This window comes from Durio zibethinus, chromosome 8 (assembly GCF_047325235.1).
Source record: "Durio zibethinus cultivar Kanyao isolate XHJ-2024 chromosome 8, ASM4732523v1, whole genome shotgun sequence".
NCBI classification, from domain to species: Eukaryota; Viridiplantae; Streptophyta; class Magnoliopsida; order Malvales; family Malvaceae; genus Durio; species Durio zibethinus.
In genome coordinates, this window is record NC_143169.1 from 28318282 (window position 1) to 28337185 (window position 18904).

At 41.0% G+C, this 18904-nt stretch overlaps 1 non-coding gene and 3 pseudogenes across 1 annotated transcript; all 4 read left to right on the forward strand.

The window, feature by feature from the left end:
* The first annotated feature begins 9230 nt into the window (after positions 1 to 9230).
* Positions 9231 to 11012, forward strand: LOC149517828 (18S ribosomal RNA; annotated as a pseudogene).
* Positions 11013 to 11360: 348 nt separating this feature from the next.
* Positions 11361 to 12658, forward strand: LOC149517829 (18S ribosomal RNA; annotated as a pseudogene).
* A 290-nt stretch (positions 12659 to 12948) lies between these two features.
* On the forward strand, positions 12949 to 13104 carry LOC149517830 (5.8S ribosomal RNA). The gene has a single exon (XR_016344383.1). It is a non-coding gene; the product is annotated as a 5.8S ribosomal RNA (ribosomal RNA).
* Positions 13105 to 13335: 231 nt separating this feature from the next.
* On the forward strand, positions 13336 to 16615 carry LOC149517831 (25S ribosomal RNA; annotated as a pseudogene).
* Positions 16616 to 18904: the final 2289 nt, after the last annotated feature.

Consider the following 18904-nt stretch of genomic DNA (forward strand, 5'->3'; position numbering starts at 1 on the left):
TGCACTTTTAGAAGATCTTGCTACACGCTTCCTCTTTTGGGCCTTCCTGGATGTGGTGCAGGCATCATGTAAGCCTGGCCTTGGGCATGCAAGCTAGCCTGTATGTTGTATGGGTGATCTGGACTCCTCACCAAGGCCTAGGGTGCAAACCCCCGTCAATGCTCCTAGTGCACCAACCTTAACCTCAAGTGCTTGAGCCTGTGCTCCTAGCGCTCTCGCCCAAGGCATGACACGTGCACCATGCACACCATAACTGAGCAGTAGGTGGGTCCAACCATATCTTCATATTTCTACCATGCCAATGCCATTTTTATAGCTTGTAAATTCATATAAGCGCTCACTAGCACCCATACATGGGCCTAACTTAATTTTGCCAAACATGAACACCATGCTTAAGCCTCTAAAATCTTGATCACTACCTATACCTTTGTTCTAGGCTAGCTTTCTGTAACCTAGGCCTCCAGAAAGCCTCAAGGCCTATCCATCTAGCCATCAAACCTTGTCTTGCTAGAACTAGAATTGCTCCTTGACTTATAGAAAACCTATGGGATTAGACTAGCTTGCGGACTATGATACATGCACATGCCTTAACCACCATCAAGATATGTTGACCTTTAGTCTTAGGTCATGCTTTGACCACCATTAAAACATGCTGGCCCTTTATGTGAGCAGTTCCCTTGAACACATTGGCACATGTTAGGCCACTTACCACACGTAGGTATCCTAGGCTCGAGCTATGCACATATATGCCACGATCAGGCAGTAGGTGGGTTAAGGCACATCTTTATATTTCTACCATGCCAATGCCATTTTTATAGCTTGTAAATTCATATAAGCACTCACCAATGCCTATATCTAGGCTTGGCTCAATTTTACTAAACCTAAACACCATACCTGAGCCTTTAGAGTCTTTATCACTACCTGTACCATTATTTTAGGGTAGTTCCCCATAACTTGGGCCTCTAGTAGGCCTCAAGGCATGGTCCTTATGGCTATCAAACCTTATCCTACTAGAACTAAAACTATTCCTTAACTCAAAAAGAACCCCTAGGCTTGGACCAGCTTATGGACTATGACACATCATATGCCTTGACCTCCATCGACATCGAAGGACCTTTACTGAATGCACATGCCTTAACCACCATCGGGAATTGTTGGCCCTTTATCTCAACACATGCTTTGACCCCTATTGACACATGCTAGCCTTTGTGCATGCAATTCCCTCAAACACAATCAACACATGCTGGCCTCACACCATGCGTAAGTATCCTAGGCCTAGGCCACGCACCATGTGCACCATGATTAGGCAATAGGTGGGTTCAAGCACATCATCATATTTTTGTTGTGCCAATGACATTTTTATGGCTTGCAAATTCATATAATGGTCCCTTAAGCCTTCATGTGAAGTTTCGTGGCAAGATGACTCATTTTCTATTTTTCACAAATTTTTAAATTTTTCTCGATTTAGATTTTTTAAAATTTTTTTTAAAGGACTTTTGGCCCTAATTTTGGTATACATGATCCTTGTATTTTTATTGGCTTCCACACAAAAAATTTAGCTAAAAACTTGAAATGTAGAAGATTTTTTGGCCATTTGAAAAAAGTGCCCCATATTTTAGACTCTTGAATGGCTACTAGCTACAAACTTGTAAAAGCTCTTATGCTCTTTAAGAGGGTGTGAGTTGTCAAGGTTTCTTAGGGATATAGGGCCAATATAAGGGCCAAGTACCAACACCCATCATATATAATGTGTGTACACCTCCCTGACCCCTACCCCTAATCGCTAGAACCTCTAATGCCACTGATCAAGTTCTCTAACGATGGTGCCCTTGGTAAAAAAAAAGCTAAACCAGCACATGCCTGAGTCTAATATATGCACTGTGGCCTAGAATCAAACTTTGACCAAGGCTTCAACCATCAATGGCACATGCTGGTGCATGGTGCGGGTACATGCCTCGAACATCATTAGCATAAGTTAGCCTTCGGTATGGGCACTTGCCTCAACCACCATCGACACAAGCTAGCAATAGGTATGGGCACTTGCCTTGACCATCATTGGCATATTTTAGCCTTTGGTGTGGGCACATACCTCAATCAGCATTGGCAGTAAATGGCCTTTAATGCAGGTAATTACCTTAAACACTATCAGCACATGCTGAGCTTTGGTGTCAGCACATGCCTTGACCACCATCAAAACCTACAAAATCTTGGTGTGAGATATGCTTGTTTGAAAAAAATGTCCCTATTTCAAATGCTCTAATGTCTACTATAAGCATATCTATAAAATCTCTCATACTCTTTAAGAGTTGGTTGTTCGAGCCCTCCTTTCCCCTCTATGAGGGGAGTAGGTGTACATGATGGGCTTGTCATTGCATATATCCATGATAATGTCCCTGGGGCAAAATCTAGGCCATACTTGCCTTCTTGTCATATTGTTTGGTGACTGGTTAGTTTAGTGACCTATAGGCACCTATGGCCTTGACCAGTTGACATGCATGCGAAAAAAGGGCTCGGTTGTGCTAAGCTCAAGCCCGTGCCTGTGACACAAGCTAGGAGCTTAAGCTTAGCTGTCATGCAACCTTAGGTGGGAAATGTTAGAACTCGACTAACCTCCTAAGAGTTTAGGAGAAAGCTAGGAAGGAAATGGTCAAGGCAAGAGTAGTTTATTTACTTGATTAGGTATGTACACTTACTATTTGAACAAGTCCTTATGTGTTCTCTACAAAGGCTTTTAAGGCCTATGTCCCTAATACTCACACTTTTGCTTTGTTATGTTGTCACTTGGCTATGGTTTATGTACAAATGAGGAAAAGGCTCTCCTATTTATACTTGAGCCCCCTTGGTACTTATGGTTATAATGAATCCAAGTGTATGGCCTTTAAGAGCTTTTTTCATAGTTTTATGGTGCCTACACTTCAACACGGTAAGCTAAGGCCTTTTTAGAGATATGCTGATTTCAAGCTCCCCATTAAGCACTTGGGTTTGGAAAAGCCCAAGCATTTTCACTCAATGCCCAAGCATTTTCACTCAATGCCCATACCTAGTGTGTTCCAGAGTCTTCTCTATTTAGGTGCCACTCTACCTATGGTTAGGGCCTTCTAAAGGCTTCTTCATCTATATGCTACAATGCCCGTCACTATGCCTATGCTTGGTCCTTCTGAAACCTTTGGTACTAGCGCACCTAGCCTACCTACAGGCTTGTCTAACCCTTCCATGTTCTAGGCCTTTCTATGTCTAACTACCTGCACCATATCCTAGGCTGTTCTAAAACCTTCTAGCAGACAATCCTTATGCCTGACACCATGTAGCTCACCATGAAGGTACTCCTACACTCTAGCCTTGGCCTTGGCCCACACATTTGGGTAAAGTATGTGCCTTTAAGAACTTGGTCTTGAACCTACCTAAAGCTTCACCTCACCATCTTGAGCAAGTCCTGTCATGTGACTTTCTTGGTTGATGACTTATTCATGATCTATGACATTCTCCCCCATTTGTTCTAGCAATGCCCTTGTTTCTAAAGGAATGCCAATCTTTCACCACACTTGCATGTTAGATCGATGTTTTCCTCTTATCCCAATGGCTTTTGGCACCTAATCGTGATCATCCTTTTCTATTGCCTTGACACTGATGTGTCTATTATTAAACTAACTTTTTCCTTAGAGTCACCCATTATGCACTTTGATAAAAGGGGTCTAGTTGATCTCTTTGGTTTGACTACTGACTCTTTGTGTCCACACTCCACTAATCCTATTAGCTTGATTGGTGGCTCTTTATAGCTACACCATTATCACCTTTATCAAGAACTCGAGAGATTTGCTCCTTTTAGCTCAATCAAATAGCACTGAGCCTCAACACACCATTGGAGTCTTCAAAGTGCTGATTGCTACCATTATTCTTGCCATTAGACTCCTTATAAGTCTTTACAATGGCTACAAGCTTCTTCTATTATAGGCAATCTCTGGGCCTATGTGATTTTAAACATAAAAAGTATGTAAACGTAATGGCTTTCTTACTTTTTTCCTTGTTAAACTCCTCGACCCTTTCCTTACGATGCTAAAGCTTCTCCTCAACCTCATCTTTTGATGAAGAGTGATTACTCTTATCTCCCCCACTTAAGTTGTTGTCCCTAGTCTCGGGAGACTTGGTGCATTCATACTCAACCAATGATTTGGAAATTACAATTGCCTAACTCAAGTCTTGGACCCTATGCCACTTTAACTCGATTCTTGCCCATGGCTTTAACCTATCAAGGAAGTAAAACAAGGCTTCTTGCTCACCCATGTTGGGAACCGTAAGTGACAATTTTAAGAACTTCTGATAATTGTCTTACAGTCTTTCCATTTGAATGAGCCGATGAAACTTCACCCAAGCTTCTTTTTCTCATACTTTAGTTTAAACTGTCTCATTAGTTCCCTCACAAATTGATCCCATATGGTGTTGCAGTCTCCCCTTACTGCATGCTATTACACCTCTGATAGCACTATAAGAGGGCCACATCAATTAAGTTCATGGCAATAGTGCTTACCTTAGCCTCTTCTGTTATACCAGCCACTCAAAAGTACTACTTTATGCTCCACATGAAGTTGTTGACTTCTTTGGCTGAGTGACTTCTCTCGAATGGCTTTGGCTCATGCACTTTCATTGTAGGTTTGGTAGCTTGAAATACAACAAACTCTAGCCCAAGTTGCTCTATTTCTTCCTGTAAGGCTGCCACTTGAGCCTCTAGAGCTTCATTATATTGTGTGAGCATTTTTATCTTTAGAGTCAAGGCATCATGCATCTCTTCTTTGAGCTCTTTCTATATCAAGTCTAACTCTTGGATGCAATCTTCAATGTCCTTGAACTAATCCATCAAATCTCCCATGGCACATTTTACTAACTAAAAGTCCATGGATGACAATAGATCCTTCGAACTAGCTTTTCTCCTCTTGTTATGGGTGGGGAACCCTTTTGCACTTTACTCGTGCACTTCACCTGAAGGTTACTAGCCATGCTTTGGCACATGCACCACAATTGCAAAGCTCAGACTAAGGATTTTCCACAATTTCATTAAGAGCACTCAAGTGTATTTGTGCCCTATTCTTAGCACCAACAACCAACAATCGCCCATAAAACACTTCCCATTACAAGTCTATAGCATAATTGACACACTAACACTCAAGCTGCGCATGCACTAGAACTAACACCAACACTGATTGTAACCAAGGTTTGAAACCTACTTTAATACCAATTCCAATTAGAACTGGCTTGATACCAATTGTCATAGGCTAAAAGCTTAAGCCTAGCAACCATGCGGCCTTAGGTAGGAAACTATCATCCATGTACCTAAGTCAACCTTTAAAAGGACTCGGTGCCATGCACAAACCAACTGTGTTATGCACTTGTGCTGGAACTTGACTAACCTCTTAAGAGTTTAGGAGAAAACTATGAAAAAAATGGTTAAGGCAAGACTAGTTTATTTATTTAATAGGGTATGTTAGTCCCTATGTGTTCTCTATAAAGGCTCTTAAGGCTTAAGTCCCTAATGTTCACACTCGTGCTTCCATATGTTTTCATTTAGTTATGGCTTTTGTATAAATGAAAGGGAGGCTCTACTATTTATACTTGAGCCCTATTGGTACTTATGGTTACAATGAATCAAACTATATGGCCATTGAGGCCCTTCTAGACAGTTCTAGGGTGACCAGGCTCTAACAAGGTCGACTAAGGCCTTTCTAGAGCTATGCTAGTCTTAGGATCCCTACGGAGCCCCTAAGTTTGGAAGAGTTCAGCACTTCCAATGAGTGCCTGCACCAAATGGGTTCCAAAGTCTTTTCCATCTGAGTGCCACTTTACCTATAGCTAGGGTCTTCTAAAGGCTTATTTGTCTAGGTGCTACAGTGCCTATCCATGTGCCCATGCCTAGCCCTTTTGAAACCTTTGGTGCCCATGCACTTGGTCTACCTCCAGACTTCTCTAAACACTTCCATACCTACATGCATAGCCCATCTCTAGGTGGTTCTAGGGTTTTTTGTACCTAACTACTTGTCTTACATCCTGGGGTATTCTAAAACCTTCTAGTAAGTAGTCTTTATACCTAACACCTTGTAGCTCACTATGAGTGTACTCTTACACTCTAGCCCTAGCCTTAGCCTGCACACTTGGGTAAAATATGTGCCTTTAGGACCTTGGTCTCAATATTTCCTAGTGCTTTGCTTGCATTATCTCGAGCAAGTCCTATAATATGACCTTTTTAGTCTAGAACTCATGTACGATCTATAATATTCTTCCCCACTTGTGCTAGCAATGCCCTTGTTGCTAAAGGAATGTCAATCCTCCATCGTACATGCACATTAGTTCATTGTTTGTCTCTTATCTCGATGGTCCTTGGCACCTAATCATGATCATCCCTTTCTCTTACCTTAATAGTGACAGTTTGTTGCCAAACCAATTTTTGCTTGAGTCACCCCTATACACTTTAATGAAAGGGTTTGCCTAATCTTTTTAATTCAACTAGTGGCTCTTCATGACCACACTCTACTAATCCTATTTGGCTTGACTGGTGGCTTTCCGTAGCCACACCATTACCGCCTTCATCGAGAGCTTAAGAAGTTCGCTCCTCTTGGTTCATCCGAATAGCACCAAGCCTTAACACACCATTAGAGTCCTCAACGTGCTAATTGCTACCATTATTCTTGCCATTAAACTCTTTATAAGTCTCCACAATGGCTACAAGCTTCTTCTATTATGGACAATCCCTAGGTATATGGACAATCCCTAGGTATATGTGATCCCGAACATAAGAAGCAGCTAAAGGTAATAGCCTGCTTACCTTTGTCCTTGTTAGGCTCCTCGACCCTTCCATTGTGATGTTATGGCTTCTTCTAACCTCATCCTCTAATGAAAAGCAGTTACTCTTGTCTCCCCTACTTAAGCTACTGCTCCTAGGCTTAAGGAACTTGCTATGTTGATACTTAACCAACAATTTGGCAACTATAATTGCCTAACTCAAGTTTTGGACCTTATGCTACTTTAGCTCAATTTTTGTCCATGACTTTAACCAGTCAAAAAAGTAGAACAAGGCTTCTTGCTTGGCTATGCTAGGAACCATAAGTGATAGTTTCAAGAACTCTTGATAATAGTCTCACACTCTTCCCTTTTGAATGAGTTAGTGAAGCTTTGCCTGAGCTTTTTCTTTTGCATACTCTAGCTTAAACTGTCTTATTAGTTCCCTCACAAATAGATCCCATGTGGTGATTGTAGTGTACCCTTGCTGCATGTTATTGTACCTTTGATGCCACTACAATAAGGCCACATTAATTAAGTACATGGTAGCATGCTTGTCATGGCTTCCTCCACTGTACTAACCACTAGGAAGTACTACCCCATGCCCCACATGAAGTTGTCAACTTCTTTAGCTAAATGACTTCTCATGAATGGCTTTGGGTTAGGACTTTCACCCTAGGTCCTAAACCCTTGTTTGTAACTATGCAACTTGAAATGCAATAAACTCCTACTTGAGTTACTCTAGTTCTTCTCATAAGGCTACCACTTGAACCTTTAGAGCTTCATTATGTTGTGTAAGCACTTCTATCTCTTGAGTTAAGACACTATGCATCTCTTTTTTAAGTTTTTCTTATGCCAAGTCTAACTGTTGGATGTAATCCTCAATGTCTTTAAATTGATCCTTCAAATCTCCCATGGCTAACTTTCATTTTGCCAACCGAGAGGACATGGATAATAATAGATCCTTTGAACCACTCTTTTTCTCCTTGCTTGTGGGTGGGTTACCCTCTTGAACTTCATTCATGCACTCTACTTGAAAGTTACTGGCCATGCTTTTTCATACGTACCATAATTACAAAGCTCAAACTAATGATTTCCCACAATTTACTTAGGAGCACTCACACATATTTATGCCCCACTCTTGGCATCGACAACTAGCAATCACCCACACAATACTTCCCACTGCAAGTTTACAGCACAACTGACACATTAACACATAAGCTACCTGTGCATTCAAACTGACACCAACACTAATCGTAACCAAGGTTTGAAACTTACTTTGATAACAAACTCTAGTTAGAAATAGCACTAATACCAACTATCATAGGCTGGGAGCTTAAGCCTAGCTACCATGCAACCTTAGGTGGGAAACTACTATTTGTATGACTAAGTTAATCTTTAAACCAACTAGGTGCCATGCACTAATCGATTATTCAGTTCACTTGTGCTGAAACTCAACTAATCTCCTAGGAGTTTAGGAAAAAGCTAGAAAGGAAATGGTTAAGGCAATAGTAGTTTATTGACTTGATGGGATATATACACTTACTCTTGGAACACAGCCCCTTATGTGTTCTCTACAAAGGCTCTCAAGGCCTATGTCGCTAATGCTTACATTCTTGCTTCTCTATGTTTTCACTTGGTTATGGCTTATGTACAAATGAGGGGGAGGTTCTCCTATTTATACTTGAGCCCCTTTGGTACTTATGGTTATAATGAATCCAAATGTATGGCCATTAAGGGCTTTTTAGATAGTTCTAAGGTTTCCAAGCTTTAACAAAGTCAGCTAAGGCCTTTCTAGAGATATACTGGTTTTAGGCTACCTACCAAGCCTTTGGGTCTGGATGATTCAGGGCACTTTTTGTAAGTGCCCACACCTAATGGGTTCTAAAGTTTTCTCCGTCTAAGTGCCACTCTACTCATAGTTAGGGTCTTCTAGAGGCTTTTTCTTTGGGTGTTACAGTGCCTATCATTATGATCATGCCCGGCCCATCTGGAACTTTCAATGCCCACACACTTGGCCTACCTTTAGGCTTTCTAGGCACTTTCATGCCTCTGTATATGGCCTATCTCTAGATGGTTCTAGGCTTTTCTATGTCTGACTACTTGTGCCACATCCTAGGGTGCTCTTGAGCCTTCTAACAAGTAGTCCTCATGCCTAGCATTGTGCAACTTACCATGAGTTTACTCCTACACTCTAGCCTTGGCCTTGGTCTGCACACTTGGCTAAAGTATGTGCCTTTAAGACCTTGGTCTCAATCCTTCCTAGTGATTCACCTGCATCATCTCTAGCAAGTCCCGACCATGACCCTCTTGGTCTGGGACTTATACACAGTCCGTGACATCTGTGGCTGATACTACCCCAGACCCCAAACCAAGTCCCTAAATTAGGCAACAACTCCCTAGGATGGTGCAAGCAGAAGTTGCTATCTCAATCTTGGTCTTGCTAAGTCTCTCAAGTATTTGGTAATCTAGTGATCCTTTCTCATCGACCATAAGAATGCCTTGGCTAGGCCAAGCCCATGCATGTAGCCAATGTTGTCTCTGTTAGTCCATTGAGGCCCATGCAGTGTTAACATCCTAAAAGAATGCTATGTGGTTGATCCTACCAGTGTCAAAAGCTTGACTCAAATGACCATAGTAATTCTAGAGTTAATACGTGCAACAAACCCCAACTTCTAAAAGGGATGCATTTATTAGATAAAAGGTTGACGTGGGCTTTGACCATTGCTTTAATGATTTATAGTAACTCAACAAATCACGCGACCTTTATGCCGGTGACGCATCATTCAAATTTCTACCATATCAACTTTTGATGGTAGGATAGTGGCCTACCATGATGGTGAAGGGTAATAGAGAATTAGGGTTCAATTTCGAAAAGGGATCCTAAGAAATGACTAGCAAATCCAAAGAAGGTAGCAAGTGTTAAAATTATCCAATCCTGACATAGGGTGGTAGTCATAATAAATAACAATATCGGGCTTTATGAGTTTGGTAATTGAAATAAGTACAATATAAATTCCTTAATAAGGATCCATTAGAGGGTAAGTCTGGTCCTAGTTGCTATGGTAATACCAATTTTAATGGGATATATTTAAGTTGTTGCAGTTAAAAAGCTCATGGTCAAAATTAGGGTTGTGTCATTTGGTATGCCCATGGTGAGCATCGATCTACTCATCCCTCTGCTAGAGACGTGCTCCTAGCCTTAACCGATTGATCATTCCTCTAGTGCTATTATTTTGAAAAAATTAGAGTGCTCAAAGTAGGCCTATGCTTGTATACATTAGCATAAGATAACATCATAGGATTTCTATCCTATTGTGGTGGCCTTTGAGATCAAAGTAATGATTAACAAGGACAGTTGAGGGCATTCGTATTTCATAGTCAGAGGTGAAATTTTTGGATTTATGAAAGATGAACAATTGTGAAAGCATATACCAAGGATGTTTTCATTAATCAAGAATGAAAGTTTCAAGCTTGAAGATGATCAAATATCATCCTAGTCTCAACCATAAATGTGTCGACCAAGGATCGATGGATGTTACTTTCAGGACTTCGTCGGCACCTTATGAGAAATCAAAGTCTTTGGGTTCTAGAAGGAGTATGGTTACAAGGCTAAAACTTAAAGGAATTGATGGAAGGGCACCACCAAGAGTGCAACCTATGGCTTAATTTAACTCAATACAGGGAAACTTACCATGTCTAGACATAGTAAAGATTGATAAACTGAGAGCTCTTTCTTGATTCTATGAGAAGTGGTGCATGGTAGTTGTTAGTTGGTGGATTGATTTGTCTAGTTAAATCCATTAACGAACAAGACCTCAGCATGTTAACTAGCTACATGGAGGTGATCCTTTGTGGATAGTTTCTTAAAGGGACTATGGTTACTTAAGCTAAGAAAGTTTGAGGTAATAATAGGTCTGTGATGCCCTTAGATGTTCTGCGTTGCACGTGTGCTACACTGATGTATTCAATGAGTCTATAGCCTTAGCTAACAGGTCTGAGTAATTTTTGAAATTTCATCATGCTGGGGATAGTAAGTACAAGTCATCAACTTATGTTGACTACATCTTTGCCCTTTTTACACACTGCCCATCCTACTAGTTGAATATCTAGTGAAGTGTTTGGATCATGGTGACGTGGATGGTTTGCTGCCTATGACATCATGGGAAGTCCACTGAACCTTATCATTTAGAGGAAAGAAAAGTTGTAACAATGTTTTTGTAGGTGAACTTGGGGAAGGATCATTATCGAAACTTGCTCAATGAATGACCCATAAATGTGTTAATGAAGCATTGAGAGGCCAAGCGTGTCTTCATGCCCTGAGCCCTTTCTAGCCCTGGGCATGTGCGATGATCAATTTGTTTTGCCTCTCAAGTGGGAAAAATGATTGGTATCATTGTCTGTGGCCAAATAATGAGCCCTCGATGCATATCGCACTAACGAACTAGAATGAAAAAGAGAGCGTGTGATGTTGCTATCCCTTTCGCAGTGTGTTCGTAAGTGGCACCGTGACTCCTTTTACATGGAAAACCAAAATGACTCTCCGCAATATATATCTCGGGTCTCTCATTGATGAAAAATGTAGCAAAATGTTATACTTGGTGAGAATTGCAAAATCCCATGTGTAGAAAAATTCTTGTATTTTTGTTGGCATCCACAAAAACATTTAGCTAAAAAATCAGTGTAGAAGATTTTATGGCCATTTGAAAAAAGTGTCCCCCATTTCAGACACTTAAATGGCTACTGATTTTGAATCATAAAAGCTTTTATGCTCATTAAAGAGGTGTGAGTTATTGAGGTTCATTGGGGGATAGGGGGCTAATATAAGAGCCAAGGACCAGCACCCACCACACATCATGTGCGCACACCCCCTGGCCCTCCACCTCTAATCATTGAAACCCCCGTTGCCATTATTCAGTTCTTTGATGATGCTATGGCAATTGGAGTAATGATTAATAGGGATAGTCAAGGACATTCATATTTCATAATCAAAGGTGAAATTCTTGGATTTATGAAAGAGGAACAACTATGAAAGCATTTGCCAAGGATGTTTTCATTAATCAGGAATGGAAGTTGAAGGCTCAAAGACAATTACATACTATCTTAGTCTTAACCATAAACGATGCCAACCAAAGATCAATGGATGTTACTTTTAAGACTCCTCTGGCACCTTATAAGAATCAAAGTCTTTGGATTTCAGGTGGAGTATGGTCATAAGGCTGAAACTTAAAGGAATTGATGAAAAGGCACCACTAATAGTGAAGCCTATGGCTTAATTTGACTCAACACATGGAAACTTACCAAGTCTAGACATACAAAGGATTGATAGATTCAGAGCTCTTTTTTTATTCTATAGGTGGTAGTGCATGGTCATTCTTAGTTGGTGGAGTGATTTGTTTAGTTAATTCAATTAATGAACAAGACCTTAGCCTACTAACTAGCTATGTGAAGGTGAACCTCCATGGCTAGCTTCTTAGAATGACTGTGGCCTTTTAGGCTAAGGAAGTTTAAGGCAATAATAAGTCTATGATACCCGTAGATATTTTAGGCCACACACATAATACACTAATGTATTCAATGTATCTATAGCCTTGGTTGATAGTGTTGGTTAATCTTTGAAATTTCAACATGATGGGGATAGATCATTACCATTGTTAGTCTTCAATAAGGAATTCCTAGTAAGCATGATTTATCAACTTGTATTAACTACATCCCTAACCTTTGTACACACCACCTGTCGCTCCTACCAATTGAATGGTCCTCAAAGTATTCAAATCATGGCAACATAGATGGTTTACTACCTGCGACACATTAAGAAGTCCACTAAACTTTATCATTTAGAGGAAGAAGTCATAACAAGGTTTTCATAGGTGAACTTGTGGAAGGATCATTGTTGAAACTTGTTTAATGAATGACACATGAATATGTTAACAAAACATCGATGGGGCGAGGTTGCCTTTATGTTCTAAGGCTCTTTCGGTTGTGGGTGTGCACAATGGTCACTTTTTTTTGCTTGTCAGGTGAATGAAACAATCAGTGTCATCACTTGTGGTCGAATAATGAATCCCCAGCATGAATTGCACCAAGGGATCGAAATGAAAAAAAGCGTGTGTGCCATTGTCATTGGTTCACATTACATGTATGGGTGGCACCGTGACTCCTTTTGTCATGAAAAACCAAAATGACTCTCAACAATGGATATCTCGACTCTCGCTTCGATGAAGAACATAGTGAAATATGATACTTAGTGTGAATTATAGAATCCTATGAGCCATTAAGCCTTTGAATGCAAGTTTAACCCCAAGCCATTAGGCTAGGGGCCTGATTGCCTGCGTGTCATGCATCATCACCCCCTCCAACCCCCCACCCATTGGGCTTTGAGCAAGGGGCAAAAGATGGCCTCTTATGATCTTGTCAGTTGTCATTAGCCCAAAAGTGAGTCCCCAGTAATGATAGTGTTGTGACCATTACTGGTAAAGCTCCCAGCATGCATTGTCTCTAGTGACGAGCATTTATTTTCCATCTAAACCCCATCAGACCTCTTGCATCACTCAATCAATGCACGCATTGTGACCCTAGGTCAGGCAAGATTGCTCTTTGAGTTTAAGCATATCAATAAGTAGAGGAAAAGAAACTTACCAAGATTCCCCTAGTAATGATGAGCAAATTGGGAAAAGCCTAACTTGATAATTGGTCACCTTTGATGTCCAAATTGTAGTTTAGAGAAGCATCTTTAATGGTGGACTGGGCCCAATCCACTAGAAAGAGGTACTGAAGAGGGTGAAAGCCCCATTATGCCTAGACCCTATCACACCATGAGGCGCTATCTACGAGTCGAGTTGTTCAGGAATGTAGCCCTAATCAGGTAGTAAATTCTATCCAAGGCTGAATACAAGGAAGAGACCAATAATGAACAAGTATCGTGAGGGAAAGATGAAAAGGACTTTAAAAAAAGAGTCAAAAAGTGCATGAAATTATCGGTAGAGAAGTAGATGAGGGCTAAGGATGCGTCTCAATTAGATGTGAAATGGCGAGAGTTGGTCCATCAATCGACTTGGGGCATGGATCGATGCAGATCATGGCAATGGCCCAAGCTCGAGCTTTTTATATGCCTACAGAGACATTATCACCACTATCATGGAATGCAACACATGCCATCTAGATGTGTGTCAACCCATATATGCTCCTAGGGTCAACCTATAGGCTTCCCATTTGGCCCATCTTGAAACACAAACCAAGGAGTCTAACATGTGTAAGTCAATGAGCTAGAAAAACCATAAGGTGCAAGGAAACTAATTGGCAAGATCCCTTGCAAGTGCACTACCAACCAACCTTGATCTTTTGAATTACGCCTGAATGAGGCGGAGGCAGAGGAAACCCTGGTGGAGGCCCACAGCAATGCTAACATGCAAATCATTCATCTGTCTTAGGTATAGGGCAAAAAACTAATTGAAATGTCTAGTAGCTAGCTCCCTCTAAAGTTTCTCTCAAGATAGCTAGAGCCCTTAGCAAGTTGTATCAAGTAAAGCCAATGATTAGAGGCATCGGAGGTGCAACACCCTTGACCTATTCACAAACTTTAAATAGGTAAGAGGGTGAGGCTACATCATGGAGCCGTTCCATGGAATCATGAGCTCCAAGCAAGCCATTTTGTTAAGTAGAACTGGTGATGTAGGATGAACTAGAAGTTAGGTTATGATGCCTAACTGCATGCTAACCTAGAACCCACAAAGGTTGTTGGTCAATTGAGACAATAAGAGAGTGGTAATAAAAGTCAAAATCCACTAAGGAGTGTGTAATAATGCACCTGCTAAATCAACTAGCCCTAAAAATGGATAGTGCTTAAGCACACAATCTATATATGGCTATTAGGGCAAGGGCTAGGCCTTAATGAATAGCAAGGTGTGGGGGCACCGCAAAACCCAAAGCATGAGCAGAGCAACCATTAGTATAGATCTTGGTGGTAGTAGCAAATATTCAAATAAGAACTTTAAAGGCTAAAGAAAGGAAAGGTTCTATGTGAATAGCACTTGCACATGGGTTAGTCAATCCTAAAAGATGGGGAAAGTTCATCCGATAGCACGTCCAGCACAAGCTTTAAAAGGGAATCAAGCTAAAATTCTTAAACCAAGATGCGGTGACTAATGGCAATGTTAAGGACTCTGAAGATATTGGTGGAGGCCTCAGGAAGAGTTATCTTTTTTATTTAATGGCCTGTCCACCCTGGAAATGGCTTAACCAAAGGTAGGGTCCAACAACCAAAAGAGTACTACACGTTGCATGGTGTCTAATGTACCCCTGGCGACCTTTGAAAATCCAAAGTACCAACTATCATCCATGCCCAGTCATACTCATAACCGCATCAGGTCTCTAAAGTGAGTGGCCTCTGGTCGATGAACCAATATAGGTAAAAGATGTCAGTAAAATGGATTTGTAACCTTAGGAAAAGGGTTGGCTTTGAAGGCTAGGCATGGGGGTCCCAATCTTGAACCCATCGGCTACTGGTGCACTACTCGAGCTACTCTTACAATGAGAATGGGTCATCACATGCCAGCTAAGGGATGGATTAGGAATGGCTCCCTTAGGGGTCTTTCCTATATGATGAATAGTTGGCTCAAAACTGTTATGGACAAGGGGAATCCAACTATTTAATTAAAACAAAGCATTGCAATGGTCCCTACGGATGCTCACTCAATGTGATTTTTGCCCAGTGCTCTGAATGTCAAAGTGAAGAAATTCAACCAAGTACAGGTAAATAGTGGGAGTAACTATGACTCTCTTAGGGTAACCAAATGCCTCATCATATAATTAATGACATGCATGAGTGGATTAACAAGATTCCCACTATCCCTATCTACTATCCAACAAAACCACAACCAAGGGAATGAGCTTGGTAGAGTCCAACTTTGTGAAATGACTTGAAAGGTATAGGATAAGTGGGAGCCCTTGGGCAAAATTGAAATATCATAACTTTTAACATTATTTTACTTATTCCATGAATCAAAGGTGGGGCATAACCCCTTCTTTTGGAACCAAAACTGCCCTTGGTCGATTAATCCAAGCAAAAAACCTTGTTAGGTGGGGAGTTTGGCTAAGGCAGCACATTTGTTAAAAGATAATGCAGGTGTCCTAAGATGAGCTCAACAAGAATAGAAATCTTGTGTGGAACAAAAGGGTAAAAGCTCATTTGATTCTATTTTCCAGTATGAATACGAATTATGAAAGTGTGGCCTATCGATCCTTTAAACCTTTAAAATTTGAAGCTAGAAGTGTTTGAAAAGTTACTAGAGGGATAATTAGCTTATGATAACCAAGCATTCATAGAGACATTGCTTTTTGATTCTTTGATGTTGGCTCTTCTATCATTTTGAAGTAGAATTCACCAAGTGCTAGATTGTTCACCCACCACTAGGAAACACGAGCTAGGTTTAAACTACCATGAGACAGGTTAGTTTTACCCTACTGATGGTAGCGTCACACCTAGTATGAGAGGAACCATTGATTTGCACAATTGGTCATCATGTTTGGTTGAACAGTTAGTAATGTGAAGCTACCATGCACTAGATTATGACTGAACACCTCTAAGTCAGAATCCAGGCTAGAAATAATGCACACACCCATCACTCGATTGCCAACCTATAGTAGGGGCCTATGGCCTTCAATGGCACATGTCGTAGGTGTAGCCCTTATGGTGGACAAGCCACACGGGCCTCCTTAGGGCTCAATTCCTATCGAGTGGTGGGTAAAATCCTTTACAGATGGCTTAAATATGTGACAAGGTATTGTAAGTGGTAGAGTGGCCTTGCTACCATGATCCACTAAGATTCAACCTTTCATCACTTCGATTCATCCCTTCCCCACTTCACACCCACTAAAGTCCACTCATTTCATTTTTTTACATTGCATACCTTTAGGGTTGGGGATGAATGGTGTTCTCTATTGCAACCAATTTGGCTGGGTCCAAGTAAACAACAACCAAATACCTTTGGTATTTGTTATAGGGAAGGGCTTTCCCTTGGTACAGGGGCTTGCCCTTGGTACAGGCACTTGCCTCGAACTCCATCAGCACACACTAGCCTTTAGTGCAAGTTGTTGCCTCAAACACCGTTGATAACATCTGGCCCTTGGTTGGTGCAGGCAATCGCATCAAACATAATCGATAGATGCTAGCCTATTGTTACCTTAGACACCATATACAGATGCTAACACCATGGTGCGGAATGTTGAATCAGACACCATTGCCAGATGCTGGCACTTTATGTGAGCACTTACCTTAACCATCGTCGGTGCAAATAGGGCCTTGGTGTAGGTTGTTGCCTTGAACACATCTTTGGTAGATGTTGGCACTTGGTATGGAATGTGTATCATGACCCTCCCACCTAAGGCACTTGTTTGCCCTTCAATCACCATCAGCACCAAATAGTGCTCGGAGTATATGTCACGGGTGGTCTTAAGCCAAACCTCGTGTGACCTTATATATGGAATTGACTCCATTTGCTAGAGGTGTAAATGATACATTAGTACTCACTAGCTATTTGGGTCCAACTCAAATAAAATTCAAATTTGGCTTGGTTATTATCGAGTCAAGCTCGAACTTGAGTAGCTAGACTTATCGATCGAGCCAAGTTCAATCATTCTTATTCCTAACTTGAATAGCTCACGAGCCTAATTGATCTTTTATATTTTAATATATTTTAATTAATAAAATATCTTGAACTCGAGTTCGAGCTTAAGCATAGCTAATTAAGCTCTTGTCAAATAAAAAAATCAAGCCTAATCAAGCAAGCTCGAGTAGCTTAAATTCTATCTTAAGTCAAAATTGAGCTAAAAAATAAAACTCAATCAAGTTTGAGCTTCAAAATTTGAGTCAAGCTCGAGTCAAGTTTTGAGCTTTGAATTTTGAGTCAAGCTTAAGCTCAAGCTTAATGCTATATTGGTTTAAACTCGATCGATTACATCTTATTATCTACCTAAGTCAGCATACTAAACTCAAGTGCTTAGCATAATTCCAGCTTGTTAAAGATTATGCTACAGTACTGGGCTTTCTGGAAGCCCACAAATATTGATCCTCCTAAGACTGTGTTTAGCTGTGTTTGTACCTTGGTCAGACCATGCACCTGTACCTAGGTCTGATTGTGTGTCTGTGCATCACTCACCAGCTCTTGCACCTTGGCTTGGCTCAATTTTGTCAAACTTGAATACTATGCCTAAGCCTCAAGAATCTTGATCATTACCCATACCACTGTTTTGGGCTAGTTCCTAATAACTCGGGCCTCTAATAGGCCTCAAGGCTTAGTCCCTGTAAATGTCAGACCCTATCCCGCTAGAACTGGAATTACTTCTAGACTCGAAGAAAACCCCTAGGCCTAGACCAGCTTATGGATCGTAACACATGCATAAGCCTTGACCACCTTCAGGACATGTGGGCTAGTAGACTTGGCACATGCTATCCCTTTATGTGAGCAATTCCCTCAAACAGCATTGGCACATGCTAGGTTACACACCGTATGCAGGTATCCTGGGCTTTGGCCATGCACCATGCACATTATGATCAGGTAATAGGTGCACCCAGGCACATCTTTATATTTCTATAGTGCCAATGTCATTTTTATGGCTTGTAAATTTATATAAGCACTTACCAATGCCCACATCAGGGCTTAGCTCAATTGTGCCTAACTTGAACATTATGTCTGAGCCTCTACAGTCTTGATCACTAACCATACCACTATTCTAACTAGTTCCCCATGACTTAGGCTTCCAGTAGGTCATAAAGCTTGGTCATCCTAATTGTCGAACCCTATCTTGCTAGAACTAGAATTATTCCTTGACTTGGAAAGAACCCTTAGGCTTAGACCAGCTTATGAACTGTGACACATACACATTCCTTGACCAACCATCGAGACATGTTATCCCTTGGTCTTGACACATGCTTCGACCACCACCAGTACATGCTGGCCTTTTATGTGGGTAATTCCCTTGAAAACTGTCAGCACATGCTGGGCTGAGCACTACATGTAGGTATCCTGGGCCTTGGCTATGTACCATGCATACCATGACCAGGTAGTAGGTGGGTTTAGGCACATTTTCATATTTTTGCTAAGCCAATGCCATTTTTATGGCTTGTAAATTCATATAAGCA